At 39.0% G+C, this 17416-nt stretch overlaps 1 protein-coding gene across 1 annotated transcript in view; it reads right to left on the minus strand.

Moving 5' to 3' along the window:
- The window catches only part of l(1)G0196 (inositol hexakisphosphate and diphosphoinositol-pentakisphosphate kinase), an 832616-nt gene that overhangs the window by 281023 nt on the left and 534177 nt on the right, over positions 1–17416 (minus strand). The window lies entirely within an intron of this gene.

A 17416-nucleotide genomic window follows, 5' to 3' on the forward strand; every position in this document is an offset into this window, starting at 1 on the left:
CCCAACCTCGTGTTGTTTGGCATTACAAGAATGCAAAATGGGATGACCTGCGAGACTTCTTTTCTTCTTTTCCTTGGTCGGATTACTGTTTCAAAACTTCTGATGTCAACGTTTGCTCAGGTCATGTCAGTGAAATTATTCTTGCAGGAATGGAATCCTTTATCCCACACTCCACTTTAAAATCTCATCCTTTATCTAAACCTTGGTTTTCCAATAAATGTGCTAAGGCTGTCCAAGAGAAGACTGTTGCATATCGTAATTGGCTTGTTTCTAATTCTTCAGTTTCATTTTCTGCCTACACCAGAGCTTGCAACAATTGTAAAGCAGTTATTAATAAGTCGAAACTAGAGTTTGAACAGGCAAAGAATAGAAAACTTGCTTCTTGCCCTAATGGTAGCCGAGCATTCTGGTCTCTTGCCAAAGCTATTGGCCGCAACTTTTGCCCATCTCTGCTCCCATCTCTGTCCAAACTAGATGGTTCTGTTGTCACTTGAGCCAAGGATAAAGCTGACCTGCTAGCATCCCATTTTTCTTCCAGCTCATGTATTAATGATCTTGTAAAACACCTCCCACCATTCCCAACACGCTCCATTCAATGCCTCCTGTGGTCTTCCGTCAAAAGGATATCAGAAGGATTTTGATGAATCTTGATGCTAAGAAAGCTCCAGGTCCTGATGGTATTTCTCCACTTGTTCTCAAAACCTGTGCTCCTGAACTTACTCCTATTCTTTGCTGCCTTTTTTCACTTTCTTATTCCAAAGGTGTTTTTCCTTCTGCTTGGAAATTTGCTCATATCCAGCCAGTTCCTAAAAAGGGTGACAAATCCCTGCCATCCAATTATCATCCCATTGCAATTACTTCTACTCTTTCTAAAGTAATGGAGAAATCAATTAACCGCCAACTCTTAAACTACCTAGAAACCTTCCGTCTGATCAACAAATGCCAGTATGGATTCCGTCAGTGTCGATCCACTGGTGATAATCTGGCTTATGTTACCCATTTATGGACTAATTCAATGGAAAGGTTCGGTGAAACACAAGTAGTTGCTCTTGACATCTCAAGGGCTTTTGATCGTGTTTGGCATAAAGGTCTTCTAAACAAGCTTCCATCTTATGGTTTTCCAACTGTTTTCAGTAATTGGTTATCCAGTTTTTTCTCTGATCGCTCACTGAGGGTGATGGTAGCTGGCTCGCTGTCTTCTAACTTCTCCACTAATGCTGGTGTCCCCCAAGGTTCAGTTCTTTCCCCAACTCTTTTCCTCTTGAATATCAATGACCTTCTTCCACTGACTGGAAATCCTATCCATAGTTTTGCCGATGATAGCACATTGCATTTAACTTTCCATTTTGAGAAACCTTGTCCTGCTCAATCAGCTTCAACTTCTCGAAAATCTGCTACCAATTCCTTAAATGCCGATCTTCAGGTATTTCTCCAGTGGGGTAAAGACAACTTAGTTGATTTCAACCCTTCTAAAAGTCAGTCTTGTCTTGTATCTCGCAAAAAGGATTGTTCTGCTCCTATGCTTATCTTTAGTGACACTCCGATTTCTAGGCAAAATGATATATCTCTTTTGGGGATTACCCTGACTTCTAATCTCTCTTGGCACAAGCACATTACAAATATTGCTTCCTCTGCATCTAAAAAACTTGGTTTTCTCTTTCGCTCTCGGCGTTACTTTTCTTCCAAACAGCTGCTCACTCTGTATAAATCGCAAATCTCCCCTGCCATGGAATATTGTTCCCACATCTGGGGTGGTGCCCCCAAAACCTCTCTCAGGCTTCTTGATTCCATTCAGAAGAGGGCAGTTAGGTTAATTAATGATTCATCTCTAACAGAGTTGAATAGACGCACTGTTTCTGCTGCATGCCTCTTCTACAGATACTTCCATGGGCACTGTTCTTCTGAATTGGTTTCTATAATTCCAAATCTCTCTTTCAAAACAGTTCGAACATGTGCCACCAGCAGCCAACATCCATTTACTGTCCAACTTGAAACCCACAGAACCAACTTTTCATCTTCCTCATTTATTCATTCAACTGCCGTTTTCTGGAACAACCTTCCTTCATATGTATTTCCTGAAAATTACAATCTACAGAAGTTCAAGTCCAATGTCAACAAATATCTTCTTTCGTCTTCTCAACCTTCAACCCAAGCACGGTACTAAGTACTATAGTTTCTAATACCTCTCGTGTTTGGGGTTCACATAAAAAAAAAAAAAAAAAAAAAAAATTATTACGTAATAGTCGTAATAAAATACTTACGTATTTTGTTACCATTATTTATTGTGTTTGGTAATGTTTTTGTTACAAATGGGTGTTCAATCTTGGGTGGTCGGTACCTAACCCTATTTTTCCCATAGGGCTTGTTGTTTATATTGCACGATTTTGCAGTGCACGAGGGTTTCTAGGAACACAACTATCGTGCTATACAAGGACTGACTGTATATACATACTGCTTTTTTGGGACAGTACGCAATGGTATGGTGTACCAGCACCTTTAACAGTGACATTTGAATGCAATGCATTTTGAAATTTGTAATATTTCGTAAATTTTTTCTCACATGTTTACCTACTATTCAAATAAGCTTAAAATTTAATTAAATTTGCATTTTTTACTGTCTATTGTTAATATATATTTTCTATATAAAACTGTCTCCACTTTGCTCTCAGTTATTACAAAATCGTTAAGCACCCTGCTACAATTTGATAACCTTCTTCCATTTTCAAACCTTAATAACTCCTCGTCTAATATTTTCTATATAAAAATTATAAATCTTTATAATTCTAAATTACTCAGTTGGACCTCTGTTTAATTATTCTGAATTCTTCTTGGAAGTTATATTTGAAATAGTTTCCACTGAGCGAAGAAAATTTTCATATAGCAAAAGGATTAGGTGAGAATTAACGAGGTATGCCCTGTTCGCATTTCTGGCCTTGAGGCAATTAGTGCTGCTGTGTGAATTAAGAGAGTTAATTAGGTGTATGATATCATTAAAAAACTCGACAGTTCCACTGACTAATCAGAACTGTCACTTAGGGTTAGATGATCCCTTGGAATGTTTCCTTGGGGCCGTTTTCACTTTGTCCACCTTGATTTTGTCTTTCTTTGGAAAATAGAGGCTTTCTGTATACATCAGGTGGTAGATGACTTCCATCAACCGGTGAAATACCACCACTTTGCTTATTGGAGGCTTGAAGTGGTGAAACCCATGTTTAGGCTCTAGAGCAAAGTTTCCGGCATTCCCCCCCCCCCATACTTCTCCTTCAACCCATGCACGGTACTAAGTACTATAGGTTTTGATACCTTTCGTGTTTGGGGTTTTCATAAAAAAAAAAAAAAAAAAATTTCTAACTCAAAAATTTCGAGTACGGGGTCCTCTTCTGAGATTTCCTACCTCTTTATCCGTTTGTTCTGCCATTTTTGTTTCTGTATTACTTTTCCAACTTTGTTTACTCTTATTCTTATACTTTCTACATTATCTGGTGGAAAAGAGAGAGGCGTAATGATCATGTTTGCTTGTTGCTTTTGTGGTCAAGATGTTTTGCAGAATTTCTGAACCTATTAGCATTAGTAGAGGCATATGATGCAAGAAAGCAAGCTTATTCAGCATCAGCCAAAAAAAAAAGAAAAAAAAAAAAAAAAACAACCACTACTCCCATTTCACCCCTCAATTCGTTCGAAATACCTGTCCAGCTGAGCCTTAAATTTGTTTAGGCTATCAACTTCAACAACAAGCGATGGAAGTCTATTCCACAAACCAACTGCCCGCTGGCTAAAGGCGAATTTCCGCACATCTATCCGACATCCGTCCTTCCTCAATTTGAATTTATGCCCTCTCAGGTGATTATTCTGAGCAAGAGGAAGAATTCCATCGGCATTGAGCATGCTCAAGCCATTCAAAGCCTTGTACACCTCTATCAGATCACCTCGGCGATGCCTAGTCTCCAGGCTCTGTAATTTGCAAAACTTAAGCCTTTCTTCGTAAGAGCAACCCTTTGTTCCATTCACTAATCTTGTTGCCCTTCTCTGTACTCGTTCCAGCAGCTCTACATCCTTCTTGAAATGAGGCCTCCAGACCTGTATACAGTACTCAAGGTGTGGCCTGACCAATGCCTTATACAAGGGAATAATCACATCCCTGTCCCTGCTAGAAAAATTCCTGTATATCATTGACAAGACACCATGAGCTACTCTTGCAGCTCGTCTGCACTGCTCAGAGAACTTCATATCTGCCTGCACAATTACCCCCAGGTCCTTTTCATTCTCTACCACTGTCAGCGTAGTACCACAGAGTTGATACGTTGATCTGGGGTTACTGTTTCCCATATGTAGTACTTTACATTTGTCAATGTTAAACTTCATTTGCCACCTCTCAGCCCATTTGCTCAACCTTTCCAGATCCTGTTGCAGCAGCATAGTATCAGTAGTGTCCTTAACAACCCTGCCAACCTTTGTATCGTCTGCAAACTTGGACATTAAGCCTGATACACCATCATCAATATCATTTATAAATACAGAAAACAACAATGGACCCAACACTGAACCCTGAGGAACTCCACTAATAACATTAGTCCACGTTGAGCAGTGTCCATTGATTACCACTCTCTGTCTTCTGCCACTCAACCATCCCTTTATCCATAGCAGCAATTTGCCTCGAATGCCACACTTCTCCAATTTGTGCAGCAGTCTTCCATGCGCAACAGTATCAAAAGCCTTTCTAAGATCCAAATATATAATATCAAAGTTATTCCCTGCATCCAGTTCTTTTGTGACTACATCATAGTATCCAATCAAATTGGTCAGACAAGACCTGCCCTTAACAAACCCATGCTGTGTCTGAGCTATAACTGAATTCTTGTCCAGATGATCCTGCAGTGCTTCTTTAACCAGTGCCTCCATTAATTTTCCTGGAACCGAAGTTAAACTAACAGGTCTATAATTACTTGTGTCAGCCTTTGATCCTCCTTTGTGAATTGGGGTTACATTTGCACATCTCCAGTCCATGGGTACCTCCCCTGAGTCCAAAGAAGCTCTCATAATTATGGCTAGGGGTTTGCTTACTTCCTTTGCTGCCTCCTTTAATATAACTGGATAGATCCCATCCACCCCGGGTGCCTTTTTTATGTTTATCCTCAACAATTTCTCCTCCACTTTCCTCTCAGTTATTAGAAAATCATCTAGCTCACTGCCAAAGTTTACTTCACCTACGACATTCCCCTTCCTGAATAACTCCTCATGTGTGAATGTAGATGCAAAATACTCGTTTAGATTGTTAGCCACCTGAGCTGGATCCTCAACTGTTGAACCATCAACATCCAGTGGACCAATCTGATTCATCCCTTTCCTTCTTGAGTTTAAATAGGTAAAGAACTCTTTTCTGTTTTTCTTTGCATCCTTTGTCAAGGATTTCTCATAATCTGCCTTTGCCTGCCTAATCTCCTTTGTGACTTGGTTACAGACCAACTTATATCTATCATAGGCTTCCACGTCACCCATTAATTTGTATGTATCCCATGCATTTTTCTTCTCTGCCATATGTCTCATTAGTTCATCTGACAACCATTTAGGCCTGAACCTTGAACAATATTTCTTGGTTGGTATGTAAAGCCTGGTAGCTTCCAAGATTAGTTCCCTGAATGCTTCCCATTTTGAATTTGCTGTTGGTAACATCATCAGTTGGTCCCACTGTATAGAATTTAAATACTGTCTCAGACCAGCATAGTCTCCTTTACGAAAGCAAAAACCCTTCCCTTTACCTCTGATGGTAGTTACCTCCTTGAGTAAATCCCACTTCAGCACACTGTGATCACTGCCACCCAGTGGTTCATTTATCTGCAGATTCCTAATGCATGAAGAATCACTACTGATAATCAGATCAAGAGTATTACTCCCTCTAGTTGCCTCCCGAACATGCTGGTGTAGAAAACAATCATCCAATAAATCCACAAATGCCTTGCTAGTGTGTGAGTGACCAACCCACAAATTCCAGTCAATATCTGGGAAATTAAAATCCCCCATTATAAGACTCTCTGATTTACTGGCCCACTCTATTTCCCTGTACAGTATCTTATTATACTCATCAGAGTCATTAGGCCTATAGCACACTCCTACTCTCAATTTTGATTTACCTATGCTTATGTCACACCAAACTGACTCAACACTGCACTGTCCAGCGATGTCAACTGGCTTCACTTCCTTGGATTTTATGTGTTTTTTAACTAATAGCATAACCCCTCCTCCCTTCCTATCCTGTCTATCCTTTCTGTAGACGTTGTACTCCCCAAATTCCAGTTCTGCATTCCTTATATCTGTGTGACACCACGTCTCTGATATCCCAACAATATCTGCCTTTGATGTTTTGAGTAATACCTCAAATTCATCAAATTTATTTACTAAACTCCTAGCATTAGTGTACACGCAAGTATACATGCACCTGTTTCTATTCTTAGCTACCCTAACACAACCCATGTGTTTTCTTGTACCGCAATGACTTCCAGCAGTCTCTGAAATATCCTGCATCTTGTTTTTCAGGCTTCTGCTCATTCCAATAGAAGCAGTGCAAGAATCTCTTTCACCTCTGCCCGTGGCTACTGTTAATCCATTAGTCTTTGTCTCCCCCCAAGCTAGCAGTTTTCCGACCCACCTAACACTGCCTCGATAGCATCAGCAAATATTCTTGCACCCTTTCTATTTAAGTGTATCCCATCCCTGTAGAAGCAATCTCTCCTGTTAACAAGTACAGTCCAGGCTGAAAAAAATTCTACCCCTTCAGCCTTGCACAATCTTTCCAGGGCCGAATTGATCGACAAGGCTCTCATCATATACTCCTTCCTATCGTGTCTGGGCAGAATTGCAGACACTTTCAAATTCAACCCTACTTCACGGCTTTTTTTCAACAGTGACCTGTACTTGTTAAGTAATTCCGCTGGTCTCCTACTCTTAATATCATTAGTGCCAACGTGTACAACTATATCACCTTTTGTGCCCTTAAAAGATGATATCTGCTCTACAACATCATCAACCTTTGCCCCTGGCAGACATACCCTGGTCCTGTTCCACCTATCCTTTTTACAAAGCATGTTCCCCGTTTCCCTGACAATTGAGTCACCAACAACTACTAGTTCCTGTTGGACCAGCGCATTCTGCCTTGGGGGCTGCCTCTGTGTTGCAAGATGACCAAGTCCAAGCTCTGGTGTTGATGTGGGCAGCTGAGAGCTTGATGGGCCCCTCAATTTATTTCCTTCGAGGGCATCCACCCTGTCCTTCAAGGTCTCATATAGGCCCATAACAACGCCGAGTTGTCGCCTAATTTCCTTGCACTCCTTGCATCGTGCACACACAAAGACATCCCCCATGGCAGTATCATGTCCCGTACCCGATTGCTCCGCAAACATCAAGCAAACTGTGCATCTTAAAAGGCCGTGATTCAGGGGGCAACCGCCCCCCTCAGTTCTCCCCTGAGTCACAGCACTCCCATTAGCTTGAGCCTTTTGCTTTGCTGCTCTGGTCAGAGTCATGATTTCGATTTAAATGTCAATAAAATTACAATTTCAGAACAAAATTAAAACCTTAAACTTGTATCTTAACACAGTTATAACGCTATATTTATTTTTCGGTATCGAGTGTTATCTACGAGTTCCCTTTATATAACTTCCGTATCAAGTATGTATTAATTATTTGCTACGTTTGTACTCTAAGTCGTTATATATATATAGTTAAAAGTACAATTTAATTGACAATGAAGTTTAACAAGATTAATAGATGTACTGATTAATTGACAATATTATATTATGCACTATACTATACAAAGCTAATGCTGTCGAATTCCGGATATGCTCTATCGCGCTTCAGTAACGAGTGTTATCTACGAAATCCCTTTATATAACTTCTGTATCAAGTTATGTATTAATTATTTATTTTTACTAATTATTTATGTTCCGTAACCTAAGTGGTTATATGTATAGTTAAAATTACAATTTAATTGCCAATGAAGTTCGACAAGATTAATAGATTTTACTGATTAATTTTCACGTAGCAATGGCGGCCGTTTGTGAACGGTAAACACGTGGATTTGATACCCTTTCCGATACCAAGTAATACCTACAAAATCTCTATCTAAGTTATTTTAACTTTAAGTACCGTAAATAGGAATATAAAGCTACTCTAGAAATAAGTTAATATGTCAATTTAAACTAATAAAGCAGAAAATAAATCAGAAAAAACTTCTCTATTCCAAGAGCGGCAGAAAGGCACGTCCGCACGTCCTATTTTGAGATGAGATTCTCTTGGGGGAATTATAACATCTGTTTGTGTTCCAAAACATTTTGAATTAGGAGGTCTTGTTTGCAGAGTGCTTTTGATTGTGGTAATTTCTTTATTTATATAAACTCTAAAAGGAAGGGGATGAATCTGATTGGTCCACTTGATATCGATGGTTCGACTGTTGATGATCCTGCTCAGATAGCAAATAAACTGAATGAGTATTTTGCATCTACATACACACGAGGAGTTATTAAGGTTTGAAAATGGAAGAAGGTTATCAAATTGTAGCAGGGTGCTTAACGATTTTGTAATAACTGAGAGCAAAGTGGAGGAGAAATTGTTGAAGTTAAACATAAGAAAGGCACCTGCGGTGGATGGGATTTATCCAGTTATATTAAAGGAGGCGGTAAATAAACTAGGCAAACCCTTAGCCATAATTATGAGAGCATCCTTGGACTCAGGGGAGGTCCCCTGAGTCCTGATTCATAGGGGTTTGTTAAGGGAAAGTCTTGTCTGACAAATCTGATTGGTTATTATGATGTAGTTACAAAGGAACTGGATGCAAAAAATAATTTTGATATCATATATTTGGATTGCAGAAAAGCTTTTGACACTGTTGCACATGGAAGACTATTGTACAAATTTGGGGCAGAATGGTATTAAGGGTAAGTTGCTACAATGGATAAAAGAATGGTTGAGTGTGAGAAGACAAAGGGTGGTAATCAATGGGTGCTGCTCTTCGTGGACTAATGTTATTAGTGGAGTCCCACAGGGTTCGGTGTTGGGTCCATTGTTGTTTTGTATATTTATCAATGATATTGATGAAGGTATATCAGGCTTAGTGTCAAAGTTTGCAGATGATACAAAGGTTGGCAGGGTTGATAATGCCAGTAATGGCAGTGTGCTGCTGCAACAGGATCTAGAAATTTTGGGCAGATGGGCTGAGAAGTGGCAACTGAAGTTTAACCTTGACAAATGAAAAGTACTACATATGGGTAGAAGTAACTCCAGAGAAACATACCAAGTGTTTGGTACTACACTTAAGGTGGTAGAAAATGAAAAAGACCTGGGAGTAATTGTGCAGTCAGATATGAAGTTTTCTGAGCAATGCAACAGGCTGCCAGGGCAGGTCATGGGGTTTTGTCTATGATATATAGGAATTTTGCTAGCAGGGAAAAGGAGGTGATTGTCCCTCCATATAAGGCAATGGTCAGGCCACGCCTTGAGTACTGCGTACAGGTCTGGAGGCCTCATTTTAGGAAGGATGTAGATTTGCTTGAGCATGTACAGAGAAGGGCAACAAGATTGGTGAGGGGAATGAAGGGATCCTCTTACCAAAAGAGGCTTAAGTTCTACAAATTGCAGTGGCTGGAGACTAGGCACCTGCGCGGTGATCTGATTGAGGTGTAAAAGGCCTTGAATGGGTCGAGTACTCTATATTCTGGTGGGATGCTTCCACTTGTTCAGATTATGAACCTAAGGGAGCATAAATTCAAATCAAGAAAAGACAGATGTAGAATAGATGTGCGGAAATTTGCCTTTAGCCAGCGGGTGGTTAATTGCTGGAACAAACTTCCATCTGTCGTTGTGGAAGTTGATAGGTTGAATAAATTTAAGGAGGAACTGGACAGGCATTTGGAGGGAATGGTGTGATTTTTTTTTTTTTTTTTTTGGCTGATGCTGCATAAGCTCATACACTTGCTTTCTTGCATCACATGCCACTACTACTACTAATATTTGAGCATAAATCCAAAAGATTGTTTGTTTTCTATGTTTATTGTTATTGCTTTTTCAGCTTCTTGGTATGAAACTCCATTTTCTGCTTTTTTTTTTACTTTTGGATTCTTTTTTCTTTCTTCCAGATTTCACACTCTTGTATATGTTGTATGTTCCCTTTTACAATTCGCACCTTTATGGTTTCCAGCTGCTGTGCAAGAAGAAGTGACATGTTCTTGAGAACCACAGTTTGCACATGTGAGTGGCGAAGCTCCTGACATTTGAAACAGTGGAGAGGATTCGAGATGTATGGTTTAATATTGCAATATTTTTTAAAATTTAGCTAGTGATTTTGCAAGTTACGATTCACTGCTTGTACAGCTATTGTATCAGTTTTGGCACGAATATCTCAGTACGTAACCAGTAGTGCAGAATAGTAGGGTTTTAATAGTGACTAATAAATATGTTGAAGATTTTAATCAATTGTTGGGCATATATCTTTTGTATTGGATTAAGGATATAACTAAGTAAACATTGTGATCAGTATACTTTATTTGATAATGTATATCTCGAACTTGATAATATAAGGTACAACATAAAACTAGATTGCGCAATATGTATCACTGCATTTGCTTAGTGTAGTATTGTCAAATAATCAATCAAATTTATTAACTTTAATAATATTTATTGTTAATTAATTAAATTGTATTTAAACGGAAATCATGATCCAGATTAGAGTAGCAAAACAACGGGCACAAAAGAACCAAAGGGGGCGATTCTCCAAGGCATCAACAGCCTAAAAAAAAGTGCAACCTGCAAAATGTTTGCGGACTTTCTGGAACAGGATAGGATCTAGCCAAGGAGGATGTCTTGTGTGTGTGTGTGTGTGTGTGTGTGTGTGTGTGTGTGTGTGTGTGTGTGTGTGTGTGTGCGCGCGCGCGCGCGCTAGGTGAGTGTGTCAAGAAATTAGATGCCAACTCAGCGTTCTGATGGGTGTGTATGAGAGTTTGAAGAGTATGGTAGATGCCCTCGAAGGAATTAAAATGGGGATCCATCAAACTCTCAGCTGCCCAACTCAATGCCAGAGCTCCCTTTTGTGCATCAGGCAACACAATGGCAATATTCAAAGCAGAATGCGCTAGTTCCACAGGATACAGTTAATGTCGGTGACTATTGTCAGGGAGATGGGAAATACATCTTGGCGATTCCACCTTTTTCAGGAAATCGATCGCGCGTGGGTAACATCTTGTCAATGCTGGACTAGGCAGTAAGTAGTAAGTAGTAGTAGTTGTTGTTGTTATATGGTTTTAGGAACATCAGCGACTGGGGCCGTATTGCTCCGTGTATACTGAGACTGACTAGCTCAGCCAATTTGAGAAGAAGGGCCCATGAGGATTCCTCAGATCATTGACGGGACTCGAAATCGGATTCTTTCCACCCAATGTGGGGAGGACGGCGATTCTACAAACTGTTCTACCCACGAGAACAGGAGTAGTAGTAAGGAGTAAATAGTAGTTGGCAATAAGGAAAGCATTATGGTGATCAGACTGTTGACCCCACCAACTTGAGGAGACCAACAAATACTGTCATATTAGGGTTACTCGAGAACGACTTAGTCTACCCATGTGTATCATGTCCATAAATTGCCGTGTCTTCTGGTCGGTTTGTGTTGCATTCAAAAAACACGAGTTTCCCGGAGGGGAAACCTTTCTGTCCTCGCCTGAGACCGACTAGCTCAGCCAAGTGAAAAAAACCCAAAAAGGTTCCTCGCGTCACTGATCGGATTGGAATATGTGCCTTTTCCACCCAGACGGTAAGGAGACGGTGATTATAACCACTGTGGTCTTCCCCCCCCTGCGAGGACTAGAGGAGATCAACATCTGGACTTGATGGACCATAATGCTAGTCAAGCGACTTTAGCTGACATTCCCTACCAAATTTTTGTCAGATCGTTCACCAATTAGCGCCGAATTCGGTCTTCACCAAAATGACATGCAGTGTTGTAATGAAGAACATTGTGCAAAAAGGATAGGTGAAATAGGACCAGGATATGTCAGCCAGGAGCAAATGTTTATGACACTGTAGAGCATATGTCATCTTTTAAGGTGACGTATGCACAAAGGGTGATATTGTTGTATACGCTGGCACTAATAACATTAAAAGTAAGAGATCTGCGGTTTACTTAGCAAGTACAGGTCAATCATTAAAAAATTTGTGAGTTACAGGTAAATTTGAAAGTGTCTGCAATTCTGCATAGACATGATAGAAGGGAGTATATGATGAGATCCGTGTCAATCAATTTGGCACTGGAGAGATTGGCACAAGGCTCATGAGGTAGAATTTTTCACAGATTGGTCTGTGCTTGTTAACAGGAGAGACTGCCTCTAAGGGATGGGATACATTTAAATAGAAAGGATGCAAGAATATTTGCTGATGCTATAGAAGAAGTGTTAGGTGGGTTGGAAAACTGCTAGCTTGAGGGATTCACAGACTAATAGATTAACAGTAGCTGCAGCAGAGGTGAAAGTGATTCTTGCACTACTTCTATTGAAATTAGCAGCAGCTTGGAAAAAGTAAGGTGTTGGGATTTCAAGGACTGCTGGCAGTCACAATGGAACAAGTAAATACATGGGCTGTGTTATGGCAACCAAGAGTAAGAATAGGTGCATGTATACTTCTACGTACATCCATGCTAGGAGTATAGGAAATAAATTTGATGAATTTGAAGTGCTGGTCAAGATATCAAAGACAGATATTGTTGCAATAGAGACGTGGTGTCACACAGATATAAGGAATGCAGAATTGGAATTTGGGGGTACAATGTGTACAGAAGGAATAGACAGGATAGAAAGGGGGGAGGGGGTTATGCTGTTAGTTAAGAAACACAAAATCTAAGGAAGTGCATTCAATTGCCATGGGTGGACAGTGCAATGTTGAGTCAGTTTGGCGTGACATAAAAATTGGGAAAGCAAAATTGGGAGGAGTGTGACATAGGCCTAATAATCCTGATGAGTACACCAAACGACCGTACTGAGAAATAGAATGGGCCAGATGGTCAGATAATGGGAGATTTTAACTTCCTAGATATAGATTGGAACTTGGTCACTCGCACACTAGCAAGACTTATAAATTTATTGGATGATTGTTTTCTACAGCAGCATGTTTGACAGGCAACCAGAGGGAGTAATACTCTTGATCTGATTATCAGCGGTGATTATTCATGCATTAAGAATCTGCAGATAAAGGAAAGACTAGGTGGCAGTGATTATAGGGTACTGATGCGGGATTTACTCAAAGATGAACACTTACAAAGATATAAGTGTTCTCCCCAGGACCTATCGGATGGGTGCACTGCCAGGTGAATTTAACTGATCACCTGGCTAAAATTTAAGCGATTCTCGCTGTACCGTATGGTACTGCTCACTGATCTCGATCAATATTAATTTGAACATACTATGGACCGAAGTCAATGCGACAGGAGCGTATAATATTAAATTATGCAATTAATTTTTGCTCTGGATCACTTAAATCACATTTATATATAAGAAAAAATTTTATAATATTGCAAAGTATTACACTTCCCCACCCGGCTGGCAAAATTTTCTGAGGACAACACTGCTTCTAAATGGATGTCAGATGTACAAAGAAAACTCTTAGCAGAGAAGAAAAATGCACGGGACATATATAAATTATCAGGAGACACAGAAGCCTATGGTAGATATAAGCTAGCCCGTAACTGAGTCACAAAGGAGGTGAGGCAAACGAAGGCATATTTTGAGAAATTATGGCAAAGGATGCAAATAGGAACAGCAAAGACTTCTTTACTAATGTAAACTATAGAAGGAAGGGAAATCTGAATTTCCCTTCCTTCTATAGTTTACATTAGTAAAGAAGGTCCACTTGATATCGATGATGATCATGCTCTCAGGTAACTGACAAACTGAATGAGTATTTTTCATCTACATTTACAAATAAGGAGTTATTTAGGAAGGTCAATGCCAGAAGTTTATCAAACTGTAACAGGGAAATAAAGGATTTTGCAATAGCTGAGAGCAAAGTGGAGGAGAAATAGTTGAAGTTAAACATAAGAAAGACACCTGTGGTGGACGAGATCTGTCCAGTTATATTAAAGGGGGCAGCAAGGGAAGTAAGCAAACACTTAGCCATGATTACTCCTTGGACTCAGGGGAGATCCTCCAAAGACTGGAGATAAGCTAATGTATCCCCAATTCAAAGGGAATCAAAGGTTGATATGAGTAATTACAGACCTATTAGTTTAAGTTCTGTTCTGGGGAAAATAATGGAATCATTGGCTAAAGAAGCACCGCAGGAACATCTTGACAAGACTTCAGTTATAGTTCAGACACTGCATGGGTTAGTTAAGGGGAAGTCTTGTCAGACCAATTTGATTGGATAGCATGATATGGTCACAAAGGTACTGGATGCAAAAAATAATTTTGATACCATACACCTGGATTTTAAGAAAGCTTTTGATACTGTTCCACGTGGAAGACTACTGTACAAATTGGAGCAGTATGGCATTAAGGGTAAGTTGCTGCTATGGATAAAGGGATGGTTGAGTGGAAGAAGACAGAGTGGTAATAAATAGATACTACTCTTTGTGGACTAATGTTAATTGTGGGAGTTCCCCAGGGTTCGGTGTTGGGCACATTTTTGTTTTCTGTATTTATCAATGATATTGATGAAGGTATATCAGGCTTAATGTCCAAGTTTGCTGATGATATGAAGGTTGCAGTAGTGTACTGTTAATGACAGTACACTACTGCAACAGAATCTAGAAAAGTTGAGCAGATGGGCTGAGAGGTAGCAACTAAAGTTTAACATTGACAAATGCAGAGTACTGCATGCGAGTAGCAGTAACCAACCCCAGAGTAACGTACCAAGTGTGCAGTACTACATTCAAGGAAGTGGAGAATGAAAAAGACCTGGGTGGGGAACTTGAGTACTGCATACAGGTCTGGAGGCTTCATTTTAGGAAGGATGTGGAGTTGCTAGAATGAGTACAGAGAAGAGCAACAAGGTTGATGAAGGGAACAAAGGAGTGCTCTTATCAATAAAGGCTTAAGTTCTGCAGGTTGCAGCATCTGGAGACACTGGTTAAAGAAGCACTGCAGGAACATCTTGACAAGACTTCAGTTATAGTTCAGACAACACTGCATGTGTTTGTTAAGGGGAAGTCTCATCAGACCAATTTTGAGGTGAATAAGGCCTTGAATGGTTTGAGCAAGCTCAATGTTGTTAGGATTCTTCATCTTGCTCAAATTACACACCTGAGAGGCATAAATATCTTACAAAGGCTAGGAAAATATCTTTAAAAACAAATTATTATATTTAAGTGTTACTGAATATGGTAAGTCTTGAAGCATTTCACATGTAACCCTCTATTACATTTCTTGCGTCATTGTTTTCACGTGACAATAAGCACATAGTGTTTGATTTTTTGGGGGGGAACAACCAATGTACATGCATATCAAATCGACTTTCATTCAAATTTTGCTGTGGTCTTTCTCACTGGCCTTGTTGTGGTGTATTGCAATATTGCTCTAAATAAAATCTAACTATAATTCTACAAAAACTAAAAAGGTCCATTGCATATTTGCATATTCTATGTAGCTGCCAAGCATTATTCATAGATACATCGATCAAATATGTAATAAGGCTAGAATATCATTTTTTCCCCCTTCTAAAATACCAGTTCTGTATTTTTAGATACTGATGAATAGTGCAAAGCCAGAATAATAAGTTTAACACCCACTGCATTTGAACAAAGGCTCACATTATTATCGTTCCATCTAAACACCAATACTTCATTGTTTGCATCTGTTCTAAAGTCGAACAGGCCTCTATCCCCCTTTTTTTAAATCATTTTTCTTTTACACAGAGCAATTTTCAAGTCTTATCACAAATGGTTTCTGTAGCTTTGACTGACATCTCTTTTAATTTTGCCATTGGCTTTATACTAGTAAACAATTTGTCAAAGCATAAATGAAAAGGGTTTGGATTGCGTTTCAATAGAATTTCAGCAAATTTGACAACAAAATTTCCCCCAACCCAAAGCTAATTTCTTTTCCTGCTCCAGTTGTGGGATTTCATCATTGATATGGTTCAAACCACACCAAATATTCAAGTGTTGTAGGGCCTCACCAAATCTTGTAACCAAAACGAACTGGTTTTTCACAAATACTGTTTACATCCATGTTTTCCAAAGTATTCACACACTGACTCATCAAAGCCATAAAATTCTTCCAAAGGGGTGTAGTGAAGAAACTTTTCATTCAGATAATTTCAGAGGTCTGAGTTTAGTAAATTTATCAGAATCATCTGATTTAGTGTTGTCAGCAAAGTGTAAATTTGAAGAGACAGCCTCGAATCTATCATGTCTCATTGCATTGGTAACAAGAGAATGATGAGTATTGGATGCATTCTCCCAAAACATCCTTCTTCTTGATGCTGAATAATAGCTACTTAACAGCATTTTTCTTAAAAAGCACTTCATTTCTTCATTAATTACCTGCAAGTTTTGATTCTTTTGAAAACCACACCTATTCGTTTCTGTAGAAATTATACTTATTATATCATCATCAAAGAATAATTCGAAATATTGTGACAGTGACAGATTTTTGGTTTTCGAGTTGTTCCATGTGAATGTCTTCTGCTGACCAAGCTGCAGTTTTAGGCTCAATGTTTCTCTTTTTGCATTTGTGATTATGTACATATTTCTTCTTCTTTTTTTTTTTTTTGGAAGGGATTTAGATTCCTCACCTTCAACTGAAGAATCATTTAAAGCAGCTTTAGCATTAAACATGCTTCCAGGCAAATTATTTATCATTCCTGGACCATCTTCATCAGTAATATTCCCAGTTAATGTAACTGGGAATATTACTGAAGTAATATTCAGATAATAATTTTATTACTCAGATGGTAATATAGTAATAAAAAATTCTTTTTCATTATCCTTCATGGGTAGCAAGCCATCTTCAGCTGAATCCAAAATGTTATTTAGTTTTGAAGAAATTTTGGATTTGCTGTAGAACTGTTTAGCATCCATTCTGCTGGGGGAGGGGAGAAAAATTAAGTATGTATGTGTGAATATAAGCATCAGATGTGCATATCTATTTATGTATATAGGTAAGAATGAATATATCTTGTACTGCATGTGTGTAAACCAAAAGAATCATACAGTTGTAATATTGTTGCTATCAGACATTTTTCTATGCAAATGCCTTGCATCCTAAATATAGGACACTGATTTGTAAATGCACGTAACTCAAGCACATTTCAGTTGGTAAACATAAAACTTATACTGGTTAAAATTTAATGCTTTTTGATTAAAATAAACATAAAAAAAATGATAATTTGAGAACTGACAAATACTGAAACACTTACCTGTGTAAATAGGGTATGTGTGAAAATCGAA

The sequence above is a fragment of the Mastigoproctus giganteus genome, chromosome 9 (genome assembly GCF_048544385.1).
Source record: "Mastigoproctus giganteus isolate SK-2022 chromosome 9, ASM4854438v1, whole genome shotgun sequence".
Taxonomy (NCBI): Eukaryota; Metazoa; Arthropoda; class Arachnida; order Uropygi; family Thelyphonidae; genus Mastigoproctus; species Mastigoproctus giganteus.